General features: G+C 38.8%; 1 protein-coding gene and 1 pseudogene across 2 annotated transcripts in view; one reads left to right on the forward strand and one right to left on the reverse strand.

The window, feature by feature from the left end:
- SSH2 (slingshot protein phosphatase 2) overlaps nucleotides 1-13,215 on the reverse strand; it is a 241,281-nt gene that overhangs the window by 87,261 nt on the left and 140,805 nt on the right. The gene's annotated exons all lie outside the window — the stretch shown is intronic.
- LOC137754542 (large ribosomal subunit protein uL13 pseudogene) lies at nucleotides 4,507-5,149 on the forward strand (annotated as a pseudogene).

Genomic DNA, 13,215 nt, shown 5'->3' on the forward strand with positions numbered 1-13,215 from the left:
GTGGAGCACGGGCTCTAGGCGCGTGGGCTTCAGTAGTTGCGGCACTCGGGCTCAGTAGCTGTGGTGCATGGGCTTAGTTGCTCCGCGGCATGCGGGATCTTCCCAGACCAGGGCTCGAACCCGTGCCCCCTGCATCGGCAGGCGGATTCTTAACCACTGCGCCACCAGGGAAGCCCCAACAATCCTTATCTACTGTTATTATGTCCGTAAATGCAGTGGCCTCATATTGTTTAGATTATTTGTCATACCTAAAAAATTGATTTATACATTTATACCAAATGTCTATACTTCAGTTTGTGGCTCAAAAAATTTATCAGTTTCCTGACCATTTTCTCTAAAATAGCACTCCTTCTCCCAGGTTACTTTCCATCTTTTTTGTCCTGCTTTATTTTTTCTTTATAGCCATACCACCAGCTGATTATTTACAATAGTTTATTTACATTCTGGAATGTAAGTTCTAAGAGCTGAGAGTTGGTCTTTTTGGATCATTGCCACTGCCTAGAACATTGTAGGTGATCAATACATGAATGAACAGGTATTTACTAAGTGGAGATACAAAATTAATTGGAGGCAAATACAGCATAGTAAAAAAGCATGAGATATAAAGAGGACTTGGATTTTAGTCACCGCTCTTACATTTATTAATTATATAACCTGAATAAGTCATTTAATCTCTTTGAACGTCAATCTCTTTCCTTTAAAATGATGCTAAAATATTACTACAAAGGGTTATTTGCAAGGGTTATAGGAAATAACAGAAGTAAAAACTTGTTGCAAATATTAATGATTCTATCCCAGCAGTTATTCTTGGAAAATTGGCAGAAAATTCTGTAAAACAGATCAATCTTAAGAAAGCAAGTTATTCTGTCACCTAATCTTCGGCCTTGCAGAACTGTAGAGGCAGAATGAAGTAGTGAGAAAGCACAGCATTGCAAGGGATGGACTTGAACCTCACTTACCAGCTGGCTGACCTTGAGAAAAATCTCTTAACCTCTCTGAGGCTTACTTTTCTTTTGTATAAAATGTGGGGGGAAATGCTACCTCAGAAGTGTAATTGTTTGAACTAAATGTTACGTTAATTGTGAAAGCACTTTTTAAACTTTGACACAGAATATGTATTTTTAGTTAAATCAATTAATTACCTTCCCTTAAAGAAAATCCTAACCTTGTTTGTTCCACCAGCCAAATGGAAGGAAATATTATTCCAGAATGTGCTCACATGAACTATGGGCAGAAGTATACATACTCCCAATTCTTGCTGCAAGTTCTCCAACTTTGGTGACAGGATGGAACAGAACATGAAAAGACAGAAAAGGAAGATACAGAATGGAAAGAGAAAACAGAGGTTCAAATAGACACAAATAAGTAGCAAAGAACAAGCAGCAAGCAGAATAAGTAGCAAAGTTCTGATCAACATTGAGTATATCTGATTTCTGTTTTTCTTTTTTTAAGTTTTTGATGTGGACCATTTTTAAAGTCTTTATTGAATATGTTACAATATTGCTTCTGTTTTATGTTCTGGTTTTTTTTTTGGCCAAGAGGCATGTGGGATCTTAGCGCCCAGACCAGGGATCGAACCCGTACCCCCTGGATTGGAAGGGGAAATCTTAGCCACTGGACCGCCAGGGAAGTCCCGAGTCTATATTTAATTTCATATCCCAAGGTCAGGGCCCACTTCATGGACGTGCGATCTGTGCAGCTGCACAAGGTCGGTGCTTGAAAGGGGCTTGCATTTGATTCAATGCTCTGCTGTTGCTGTCTTGAAATTCCTAATGCTTTTCAAACAGGGGGGCCCACATTTTCATTAGGTACTGGGCCCTGCAAATTATGTAGCTAGTCCTGCTTGCAATCTTTCCACTAGGCTAGAGGACAGGATAATAGCTCACAATCTTAATGACTGCATACAAGGACCACTACTAACTTAAAGGACAATCACTAACAAGTAGACTTTTAATCAGGTTGGTGATCACATATTTGTAGTACCTAAATTCTGAAGTTAACAAAATACTTAGTAAAAGCCAATTTAATTAAAAAGCAGTAGACCAAATTAGAAATGCAAATATTATTTGCCTTTCCCATTTTTGTGGTCTATCACGTCCTAATAAAAGGCCAAACGGTGATGTCAGCAAATGAAGTACCTGAATCTAACCTAACTGACGTTTCATTCTGAAACCCAACAAAAGACCCCAGTGATTATGGATTACCTTCAGTTTTTGATTTAGTATCTGCTACCTTACAGTACGCAGAGCAGAGTGACAGTGCCACAGAAATCATCTCTGAAGTGAAAGCCCTAACACAATCCAGTTCAATTAAAGCACACCCTTTAAATAATGTTTTGTTTCTTTCCTGCTCCTGTGGACTGAGAGACAGCTGGTGGCTTTTTCTTCTGAAAGGCTGAAGCTGATGAACTGAACACTTCCCGTGCAGCAAATTCAATTTTTGATGCCTGCAGGCCAAAAAGATACTTTTCCCCCTTAAAGGCAGACTCACCCCACATTGGTCCATTTTGACCTTTGGACTCCGTATCAGTCACCTTCAGTCTCCGACAGTAGTTGGACTGGCCAACCCACAGAGGTCCACTCTCCAGAGAACAAAGGCTTGCTATGTAAAAGAGATGAGCTGTGGGAAGAGATACCATCTGTAGAGAAGGTGCTGAACTCATCCTCTGTGTTTCAGCAGCATGTCCAGGACTGCTGCCACTACAAAAAAGTGAAACTTCACCCCAAAACTTTCTCCGCCTGTGATTTAAACACACACCTTCATTAAGGAAGGAGCTCGGTTTCAGACAGAGGCAGGCAACCAATACTACTGAATCCAGCATGCAAATGTGGCCTGCATTCTAACATTCCTTTCTCCTTCCCATCTTTTTTCTTTAAGTCTGCCAGAAGCCCCTCTGAGTACTATTTAGATCTGCAGGGACATTCAAAGTAAGACTCTTTAAGAGCTTTAAGAAATACATACACTCTTGGGCTTCCCTGGTGGCGCAATGGTTAAGAGTCCGCCTGCCAATGCAGGGGACACGGGTTTGAGCCTGGTCTGGGAAGATCTCAAGTGCTGCGGAGCAACTAAGCCTGTGAGCCACAACTACTGAGCCTACACGCCACAACTGCTGAAGCCCGTGAGACACAACAAGAGCCTGTGCTCCACAACAAGACAAGCCACCACAATGAGAAGCCCGCACACGGCAACCAAGAGTAGCCCCTGCTCTCCACAGCTAGAGAAAGCCCGCACACAGCAACAAAGACCCAACGCAGCCAAAAATAAAATAAATAAATAAATTTATTAAAAAAAAGAGAAATACATACACTCTTCTCCTTTCTCCTATATTCAATATTCAAATGGCCTCAAAGATGAAAACTGTTTTTCAAGATTTTAAACGGCTTGTTCCCTAAAAAGTTCACCTCCTCAACTTTGAGAAATATACCCACTGCTTCCTATAAACAAGATGAGGAAATTCTAACTTTGTAAGTATAGTTACAAGCATTAACAAACTAATGTATATGATCATCGTTTAAAATTTCAGTATCCTTAATAAGATAGAACTTTGAGAAATCTCAGTGATGCTTAACACTTCCTAAACAGAAAACAATGAAATGTTCAAGGTTAATTTGCTTCAGGACCCTAGGTAAGTGTCAGTTATCTTTTGGCTCAGAAATCTCTAAGTCAAAAATGGTGATGATTTTAGAATAAAATAAAAACATGGGGAGCAAACCTAAATTCACAAACACTACAGATATATTCAACACCATCTCGGGATAATTAATTTCTTCATCTTATCAATGCACTATTATTTCATCTTTCCATAAGTTCTACTCAAACAGCTTACAAATTTTCCATCAGTGCTTGGGTATGAAAGCAATTCCTGATAGGAAAGACAAATAAGGATCAACTTTTCTGGGTCTCCAACTGGTTCAGATGAATTGAAGGATAAAATTGTATCTACCTTGATTTTATTTTTTATTATTTTATCAGCACTATGAAAATGAATTACTAAAATTGTTGGTGGGAGTGTAGACTGGTACAACATTTCTGGTGAGCAAACTGGCAATCTATATCAAAAACTCTAGAAATATGTATACCCTTTGGTCTAGCAATCCCAGAAATGAGTTTTAGGGTATTTCCTTCAGGGACATGTGTAAAGATTTAGGCACAAGGATGTTCATTCAGTGAGGCTTTGTTTATAACTGCAAAAAACTGAGCACAATCAAAATGTGCAGCAACAGGGCAGACAGAATTCAGTTCTATGGAAAACAAACAACTCTCAAAAAGGATATGAAAGAAACTCATTTGAGGACAATGACAGGATGTTCCCAATATGCTAAGTGAAAAAAAAAAAAGAAAAACAGAGTACAAAGCAAACGATAGAGGACAATCCCATTTTTAAAAGTATATACATACATAAAATAAATAAATAAGTAAATAAATAAAAGTATACACATACAGAGAAATGCCTGGATGGTACTAACAGTAAATATATTTGGGAGATAAGAATAAGGATAGCTTTCCCAGGCGGCTGCCGAAGATGGCGGAGGGACAGGTCCTGGTTCTCGATGGCCGAGGCCATCTCCGGGGCCGCCTGGCGGCCATCGTGGCTAAGCAGGTGCTTCTGGGTCGAAAGGTGGTGGTTGTGCGTTGTGAGGGCATCAATATTTCTGGCAATTTCTATAGAAACAAGTTGAAGTACCTGGCATTCCTCCGCAAGCGGATGAACACCAACCCCTCCCGTGGCCCCTACCACTTCCGAGCCCCCAGCCGCATCTTCTGGCGGACAGTGTGAGGCATGCTGCCCCACAAGACCAAGCGAGGCCAGGCCGCTCTGGACCGCCTCAAGGTGTTTGATGGGATCCCGCCACCCTATGACAAGAAAAAGCGGATGGTGGTTCCTGCTGCCCTCAAGGTTGTGCGTCTGAAGCCTACACGGAAGTTTGCCTACCTAGGGCGCCTGGCTCATGCGGTTGGCTGGAAGTACCAGGCAGTAACGGCTACACTGGAGGAGAAGAGAAAGGAGAAGGCCAAGATCCACTACCGCAAAAAGCAGCAGCTCATGAGGCTACGGAAGCAGGCCGAAAAGAACATAGAGAAGAAAATTGACCGATTCACAGAGGTCCTCAAGACCCATGGATTCTTAGCCTGAGCCCAATAAAATTGACCGTTTCTTCTTCATGCTTGGCCTGGCCTGCCCTTCCTCCATCGCCACCCTAGGATGTGGGGGACCCCCAGGGGCTGCCATCCAGGTGCCACAGGCAGCCTGGGACTTAGAAGACTGGGTATAGCGAAGGGGCCTTAGCCACTGCTGTTTAAGAAAGGCTTTTTTAAAAGCATAGACAGTTGTAAGGGCTGTGCAGACAGAATTTGCCTGTGACCTATTCATTCATGAGAGTTTTAGGACATGGACAGTTTGAACAACCCGTGCTGTTGCAATACTGGCAAAAGTGAGCTGGAAGACCTAATTGGAAGGGCCACTCACGTCGCCTACGGGGAGTCTAAGCTTCCCACATGGTCAGGTACTATACTCTGCAGCTGTTAGGATGTGAGAGAATGCTTGGGCAGCACGAGTCTGGGGTTTTAAAAGGTGTTTATGGAAGGGAAGTACGGCCCAAGGGGTCACAGGCATTGCCCTTGTGTCTTCCCTATATTTTGTGATCCAAAACTAATAAATTATTTTTAAAGAAAAAAAAAAAAAAGAATAAGGATAATGCTTTTGGGGGAGAGGAGGAATGCCTCAGTGTTTTCTGTTTTTTCTATAATAAACATGCATTATCTGCAATATTACAAAATAACCAATACTTTTTGCTTTGTTGATTTTAAGTACCAGTAAGACCAGTTCCATTAAAAAAAAAAAAAAATCACTCACCCAGGACACGTTCACTTTTAAGCTGAGTGGGTGGTAAAGAATGAGATATTATCAACTTTACTGTGTATAAGGTAGACAGGCTTTTTAAAGCAAAAGAGATTCTCCATTTGAAAAATTTCCTCAAATGGATTTGTAAGACTGCCATAAAGAGGAGCACTGATATTCCATATTTTTTGGTTGATTTTGATTTTAGTTGAGGAAGAGACTAGATGTTATCATTTCTTTAAAAAGCATAATAAACATTCTTACGACACTATCATTTTCTGACAAACGGGGCATATGGCCTTGCTGAGAACTTCTCCAAGTGTGTAAAATGGCAAGAAAGAATTCTAGCAGTGTGAGCATAGCGGCAGACTACCAAGATAACTGAGACTGACCACAGGCGAGACACAAAAGTGAACAGGCCCCAACTCATGAATAGCCAGGACTAAGGTAGGTTCTCAATGGATATACTCAAGTATATTTCCAAGGAGGTAAGTAATAAAGTATGATTAAAATAACAATGGCTTTCAATCTTTAAGTTAGAGAGATGATAACTAGCCAGTCTACAATCTTTAGTTTTTCTTTAACTCTGAAAAAAAATTACACTGGGTTTAAATTCATTTAGTTAGAATCACTAAATGGAAATAAATACAGTCTCAGTTTGGCATTTCTCTCAGTGCAGGAGAGTATAATAAGGCACAATCTGCTAAATTTTTAGTAGCTGCAGTAACTCTTCTTTGAATCAATATTGTTAAGCTATCATTTGGGCATTTATATAGTTCTTGGTCTTTATTGATATATAATTATAGGCTTACTTACATATGTGTAAAAGATCCCCCTGTCCACTAGGATGGTTTCCATGTCTACTTAAACTAAGGAGCTGTACATTGGTTATACAACTCTAAATAAGACGAGCCATTAATTGACAACCAGGCCATTAAACTGGTAGCCAAGCCGTTAAGAACAAAATCAGCACACCCTTCCCCTTACAGCTCACTCCACTGGAAATATTACAAGCCCTCTGTGCCATGGGAACCACCGTGCCTACCACACGGTGCTGATGTAACAATATCTAGAGCTATGCACCTGGAGAAAGCAGGGAATGAGGTTTTGCTTTGGATTACTTGAATGTTTCTTTCTTTCCTCCCTCCTTCCCTCCTTCCTTTCTTTCTTTTAACCATAAAGCCACTAGCAGATAGTTTAATGATTTCTGTTCTTATGCTGCCTATGGGGATTTCACACTGCGCTACCAACCACTGGTACTAATTCAACAACAGCCTTGTAAAATTGGCAGCCTTCCTAAATAAGCTATGTAAAGCCTGCAAATGCTGGTTACTGTGCTGTGTAGTCAGTGGGTACTCGATAAAAACGCGATTAAAATTCTGCCCACATGATATATCCCAAATATGCTCATACCTATTTTCTAAAGAACATTATCAGTCTATACAAAAGTATTTCTGGATTCTCCTTCTTACCACAAATGATTAATAGCAGTCATTCACTGAAAACTATCTGTAATATGGCCATGACATCTGCCATATTAGTCTTCCTTTTCTCTCACCACTCAAGTACCCTTTACCTCTGCTTATACAGATCAAGACATTTAAGAGGACCAGAAATAAAGGTCAGCATTCCAGCTCAAATCCTACCATAAAGGCTCATTCACAATAACTTTTTGTCCTCTGAATACCTAAAGCACCAACTGCACCATTCGTCTGCCACTTAGCATGTGCTAAATTGTGTTCTTATTTATCCTTTTATTGATCTGTCTTATATCTCTCAACAGACTGAGCATTCTGACTGCAAGAACCATGTCTTGTATTTCTTTGTAACTCCCATGACAATTATGCATATGATGGAATTTTTACCACCAGGCTGGCATACCACTCTAATTCTTTCTCCTATACTTTGGCTCATGTCAAAAGGGCAAAAATATTAGCTACCATTTACTGAGTGCTTACTATTTGCAGTACTTTATAAATATTACATTTAATTAACTTAAATGAACTACATTAATATTAATAGACACTATAAGTTCCATTTTATTGATAAGGAAACCAAGGCTCATGGTGGTTTTATGATATGTTGAACATACTGAAGGTCAAACAGCTTACAGGTGGTGAAACTGATTGGAACTCAGGTCTGTGTCATTCCAAACACCAGACTATTACTATCAGCCACAAGAACAACTGACAAGTAAGATAATGAATATGTGACCCAAGACACCTTTTAAGAATTTCTAAATAGAGTATTTAATGAATGGGATACTTTAAGAATTGAGTGTGAGATTTTACTGGGGAGGAATGAGCATGACAGGTGTGGGGTTGATAGAATGATCTATACCAAATCTGGTCAAAGGGACGTCCAAAAAGTTGAGCTTCACACACCGTCTAAATCTATTTCATTCCCCTCCTAGGAAGAAAAATTTACACTGAGAATTCACATTCTCCCATAGATGTCCCAACTTCTCAAACTAAATTTCCCCCCCAAAATAAAGATGATAAAATAATAGGAAGTTAAAATTTTTTGGTGTTCATGAGAATTGGGTATATTTTAGGAGAAACACAGTAATTTAAAGGTACCTGGGACAGAGGAGAGTCCCAAAGAAATGACATCTCTCTTAAGAGCTCTCTGTTATAAGTGATACTTACTTAAAATCAGTGAAGAAAAATCATAAATACTCTCATTCAATTTATTCCTTATGAAGATCAACTGGCTTTTATTACACAAAATTCAAAGAACAACAGAGATGAGATGCACAGATAAGATGCTAAGCTCATAAACCTGATCAGCCTTTTGTTGAGGTACTAAGCTCATAAACCTGATCAGCCTTTTGTTGAGGTACTGAAGGCTTCTTGGGTGGTAAACAGGCCTGCCTATCTGTGGCATGAAGTTTTAAGAATACAGACACCACAGAAGACAAGCGATATGAAGTCCACAATTAGAATTCTCAGGGCTTGAAATGTCTTGTTACGGATCATGAATATCCACATGAATCTTTGTCAATAAACATTAAGTACAAATGACAAAAGTAACATAATCGTTAACTGAAAATTTTATTGTTCTTTCTTATTAACTATCTCATTTGATCTCCACAGTCCCCTGAAATGAGGCAGATATTATTCCCCCCAAAACATAGCAACAATTTGAACCATTTAGCTCATCATCAAAAAAAAAAAAAAAAAAAAAAAAAAAAATCAAATAATTCTATGTCTTCTACATCTGGAAAACTGAACTTACAATTTTAAAAAAACCCACTCTAGTACAGGCTAACACTGAAGTTTCTCTTTATTTGAGAGGAATACAAGCCTCTGGATTCTGTGGCTTTAACAGACATATAACTAATGCCAAATCCCTCAGGTTACTAAAAGAAGGGTCACACCCCTCTAAAAACAGATTAATGCAAAAAACAAGAGTTGCCCAATTTGCACAACCTGCAAAAAGGAAGTGAGCCCAAATGTGCCCTTTGGTGTGCAGTACTAGCAATCTATTTATAAATCATCTGCTGCATCCTTTCCAAATCACAGGAACACCTAAAAAGGCCTTGATGTTTTTAGCACATTTCTTCAAGTTAAATCTAATTATGTTAGTGGAAGCAACATCCTGTATAATTCTAACAATGCAAAGCTAACTCTAACTCTATCTGAAAGTAGTTAAGATACTGATTATTATTATTTTTTTGCTTTCACCTTAGAAATTCAGAAACATTATGTGATAGCATCTACACCACTGTTCTTTAGCCCCAAGGCAATTTTGCACATGGTAACTGAGAAGATTCACATTTACTGGAGAAACCCAAGAAGAGAGGGAGCAAGAGGATCTGTAGTTTAGCCCCTCCATTACTCCAAGGTCCAACAGCTCTTGGAGCCAGAGAATGACAACATCCTTAATTATTTGGCTTTGGGCAGTGGTTTCTCAGTGTAAGTCTAAAGAAATTGCCCAATTTCAGGAGTGATTACAGGTGAGCACACAATCCGAAGAACAGTAATTTAGAAAAAAAAATTCAATCAGATTTATCAAAGAAATCTTGCCTTGAGTGCAACACAACCTCGCCATTCCTGTTCATCTTCATTATGCAGAGTTACTCTTCAGTTAACTGGTTTCCAGTAAGGCCAAATTTGAGAGCTTTTTTCCTCTCTGTTCCAAGCCAATTACTGCTCTACTGACTTCAAAGCAGCACAAGTGCGGATAAAGCCACACAAAGTTATCACTGCTAATGAAAACACAAATGTACCTTTTACTCTGACAATTAACTTCTCCTTCATATTTGAAGGCCATAACACCTAGAAGATTAATTCACTTGATGTAAACTTATTTGAGCACCTTTTAAATAACATTCTACCTTTTAAGGCTATATTACCTATTCAAGGATCAGAAACAAGCACAAAAACAGTACTGATTTAAAATCAAAGAGACATCTCATGCCTTTTAGAAATATTATTATTAGTCTCTTTACCCACCAACGAGAGAAAAAAAGCTCTTAAATCATAAATGAATGCCCGGCTTCAATCACTGAATTATCAATTATTATAATTATGTTCATCCATTTCTGCAGAGGACAAATCTAGATTTTAAAAGTATCATGGACGATAAACACACTTATTCAATAGAACAAGGAAATTTAAGAATTTGAAAGGCAAAACAATTTCATAAAATTATAACATTTGGAGTAGGACTTCTTGGTTCTAGGCTTTTAAAGTACAGTATTTCTGCTAAAGAACTGTTTTAGAGCTAGAAAAAGATGGAAGACTACACCTAAATCATTCAACAAATCATATGTAAGCTGGACAAAGAGAGCACCAAAGATTCAACAAATATTTGAATGAAAAAATCTTAAAATATTAGTAAAACAATTCCAGCAATATGTTAACAAATAATGCAAACAGCGTGAAAGGACAATTCAACTTTTGCAACTCAGCGTGTCACTGCATTCCCAGGAAAGGGGGGAAATATTATTCTTCCAACAGATGTCCAAAAAACACATAATAAAATTCAATAACTATATCTAATTTAAAAATATTTGAAATTAGGAATAGTAGGAAATATCTTCAACTTGGTAAGTGATCTATGCTGGAACCTACAGCACACAATACATCTATTTAGAAAACGTAAGAAGCATCCCTTTTACAATGGAAAACAAGATAAGACCACTAGCATGGCTCCTCTTTAACACTACACTAAAGCCTAAGGCAAAGCGATGAAGAGTTACACTTAGAGAAAACCCATTTACAGATGATATAATCATCCACCCAGAGAAGTCAAGAAAATCAACTAAAATATCTATTAGATATTAGGACCAAGAGTTTAGCAAGGTGGTCTGATACAAAAGCAAATACTATAAAAAGCAGTTTTACTACACACCTACAGGGACTAATTAGAAAACATCATGGGAAAGAAGAGCTCATTCACAAGAGCAACAAAAACTTTATAAAACACCCATGAATATACCTAATAAGAAATGTGTAACTACTGTATGAGGAAAAGTGTAAAATTTAAATGAAGGACATTTTAAAAACAGTGGATAAACAGACACACATACCGCATTCCTCATCGAGTAGGCTCATTTTATAAAGCTGTTAATTCTTCCTAAACCTAGTTCAGTACAATTTAAATCAAAATCCCAATAGGGTTTTTAAAAGTAGAAATTGACCATCTGTTTCTGAGACTTACCTGGAAAATAAGCAAGAGTAGCTAAGATATTTAAAAAACACATACACTGAGGTAGGCCTTGTGATACAAGATATCAAAATGTCCACTAAATCTACATTAAGTAAAAATGTGGTATTGGTGTATGAAAGAAAACATGTCAATAGGACTTAATATATAATACGAATAGCATTTCAAATCAGTGAAGTGAGAATGAGCTAAATAAATGGCATTGGAATAAATGACTGTCCATTTGGAAAAAAGGTGAAGTTAAAGCTCGACCTCACACAATAAATACAGGCATACCTTGTTTTGTTGTGCTTCTCTTTATTGCGCTTCACAGATACTGCATATTTTTTTTTAAGGTTTTTTTAAGGTTTGTGGCAACCCTGAGTAGAGCAAGTCTACTGGTGCCATTTTTTCAACAGCATTTGCTCACTTCATGTCTCTGTGTCACCTTTTGGTATTTCTCGCAATATTTCAAACCCTCCACCACCAAAAAGATCAAGACTTGCTGAAGGCTCAGATGAGGGTTAGCATTTTTTAGCAATAAAGCATTTTAAAATTAAGGTAAGCAGATTGTTTTTTTTTAGACATAATGCTACTGCACACTTTACAGACTACAGTGTAAACATAACTTTTTTTTTTTTTTAATTATTGAATCCATTTTTTTTTTTTTTCAATCTACTTTATTTATTTATTTATTTATTTTTTTGGCTGTGTTGGGTCTTCGGTTCGTGCGAGGGCTTTCTCCAGTTACGGCAAGCGGGGGCCACTCTTCATCGCGGTGCGCGGACCTTTCACCATCGCGGCCCCTCCCGTTGCGGGGCACAGGCTCCAGACGCGCAGGCTCAGCAGCCGTGGCTCACGGGCCCAGCCGCTCCGCGGCACGCGGGATCCCCCCAGACCAGGGCTCGAACCCGTGTCCCCTGCACTAGCAGGCAGACTCCCAACCACTGCGCCACCAGGGAAGCCCTAAACATAACTTTTATATGCATGGGGAAAGCAAAAAATTCGTGTAACTCATTTTATTGTCACATTCACTTTATTGTGGTAGTCTGGAACTGAACCCGCATTATCTCCAAGGTATGTCTGTGAAGATAAATTACAGTTTTAAAGAGTGAAATATTTTTAAAGTGTAGACATACTAGAAAAATACAAAAGAGTATTTATAATCCTGGGAGTGGGTGGGAAGGGGTTTTTAAAAGCCAGATGCAAAACTGAAATCGTAAGAGAAAATACTGACAGATTTTACTACATAAAAATTAAAAACTTTTGGGACTTCCCTGGTGGCACAGTGGTTAAGAATCCGCCTGCCAATGCAGGGGACACAGGTTCAAGCCCTGGTCCGGGAAGTTCCCACATGCTGCGGAGCAACTAAGCCCGTGTGCCACAACTACTGAGCCTGTGCTCTAGAGCCCGCGAGCCACAACTACTGAAGCCCTCATGCCTAGAGCCCATGCTCCACAATAAGAGAAGCCACCGCAATGGGAAGCCCGCGCACGGCAACGAAGAGTAGGCCCCCGCTCACCACAACTAGAGAAAGCCCGTGCGCAGAAATGAAGATCCAACACAGCCAATAAATTAAAAAAAGAAAAAAAATTAAAAACTTTTATACAAGATGCAAAATTAAAAGACAAGCAATAGGCTGGGCAAAGTATTTTTTAAATATATTCAGAATATACAGAGTACTACATGAAAATGAAAAAAACTACCAATAGAAAAATGGTTAA

The sequence above is a fragment of the Eschrichtius robustus genome, chromosome 20 (genome assembly GCF_028021215.1).
Source record: "Eschrichtius robustus isolate mEscRob2 chromosome 20, mEscRob2.pri, whole genome shotgun sequence".
In the NCBI taxonomy this organism is placed as follows: Eukaryota; Metazoa; Chordata; class Mammalia; order Artiodactyla; family Eschrichtiidae; genus Eschrichtius; species Eschrichtius robustus.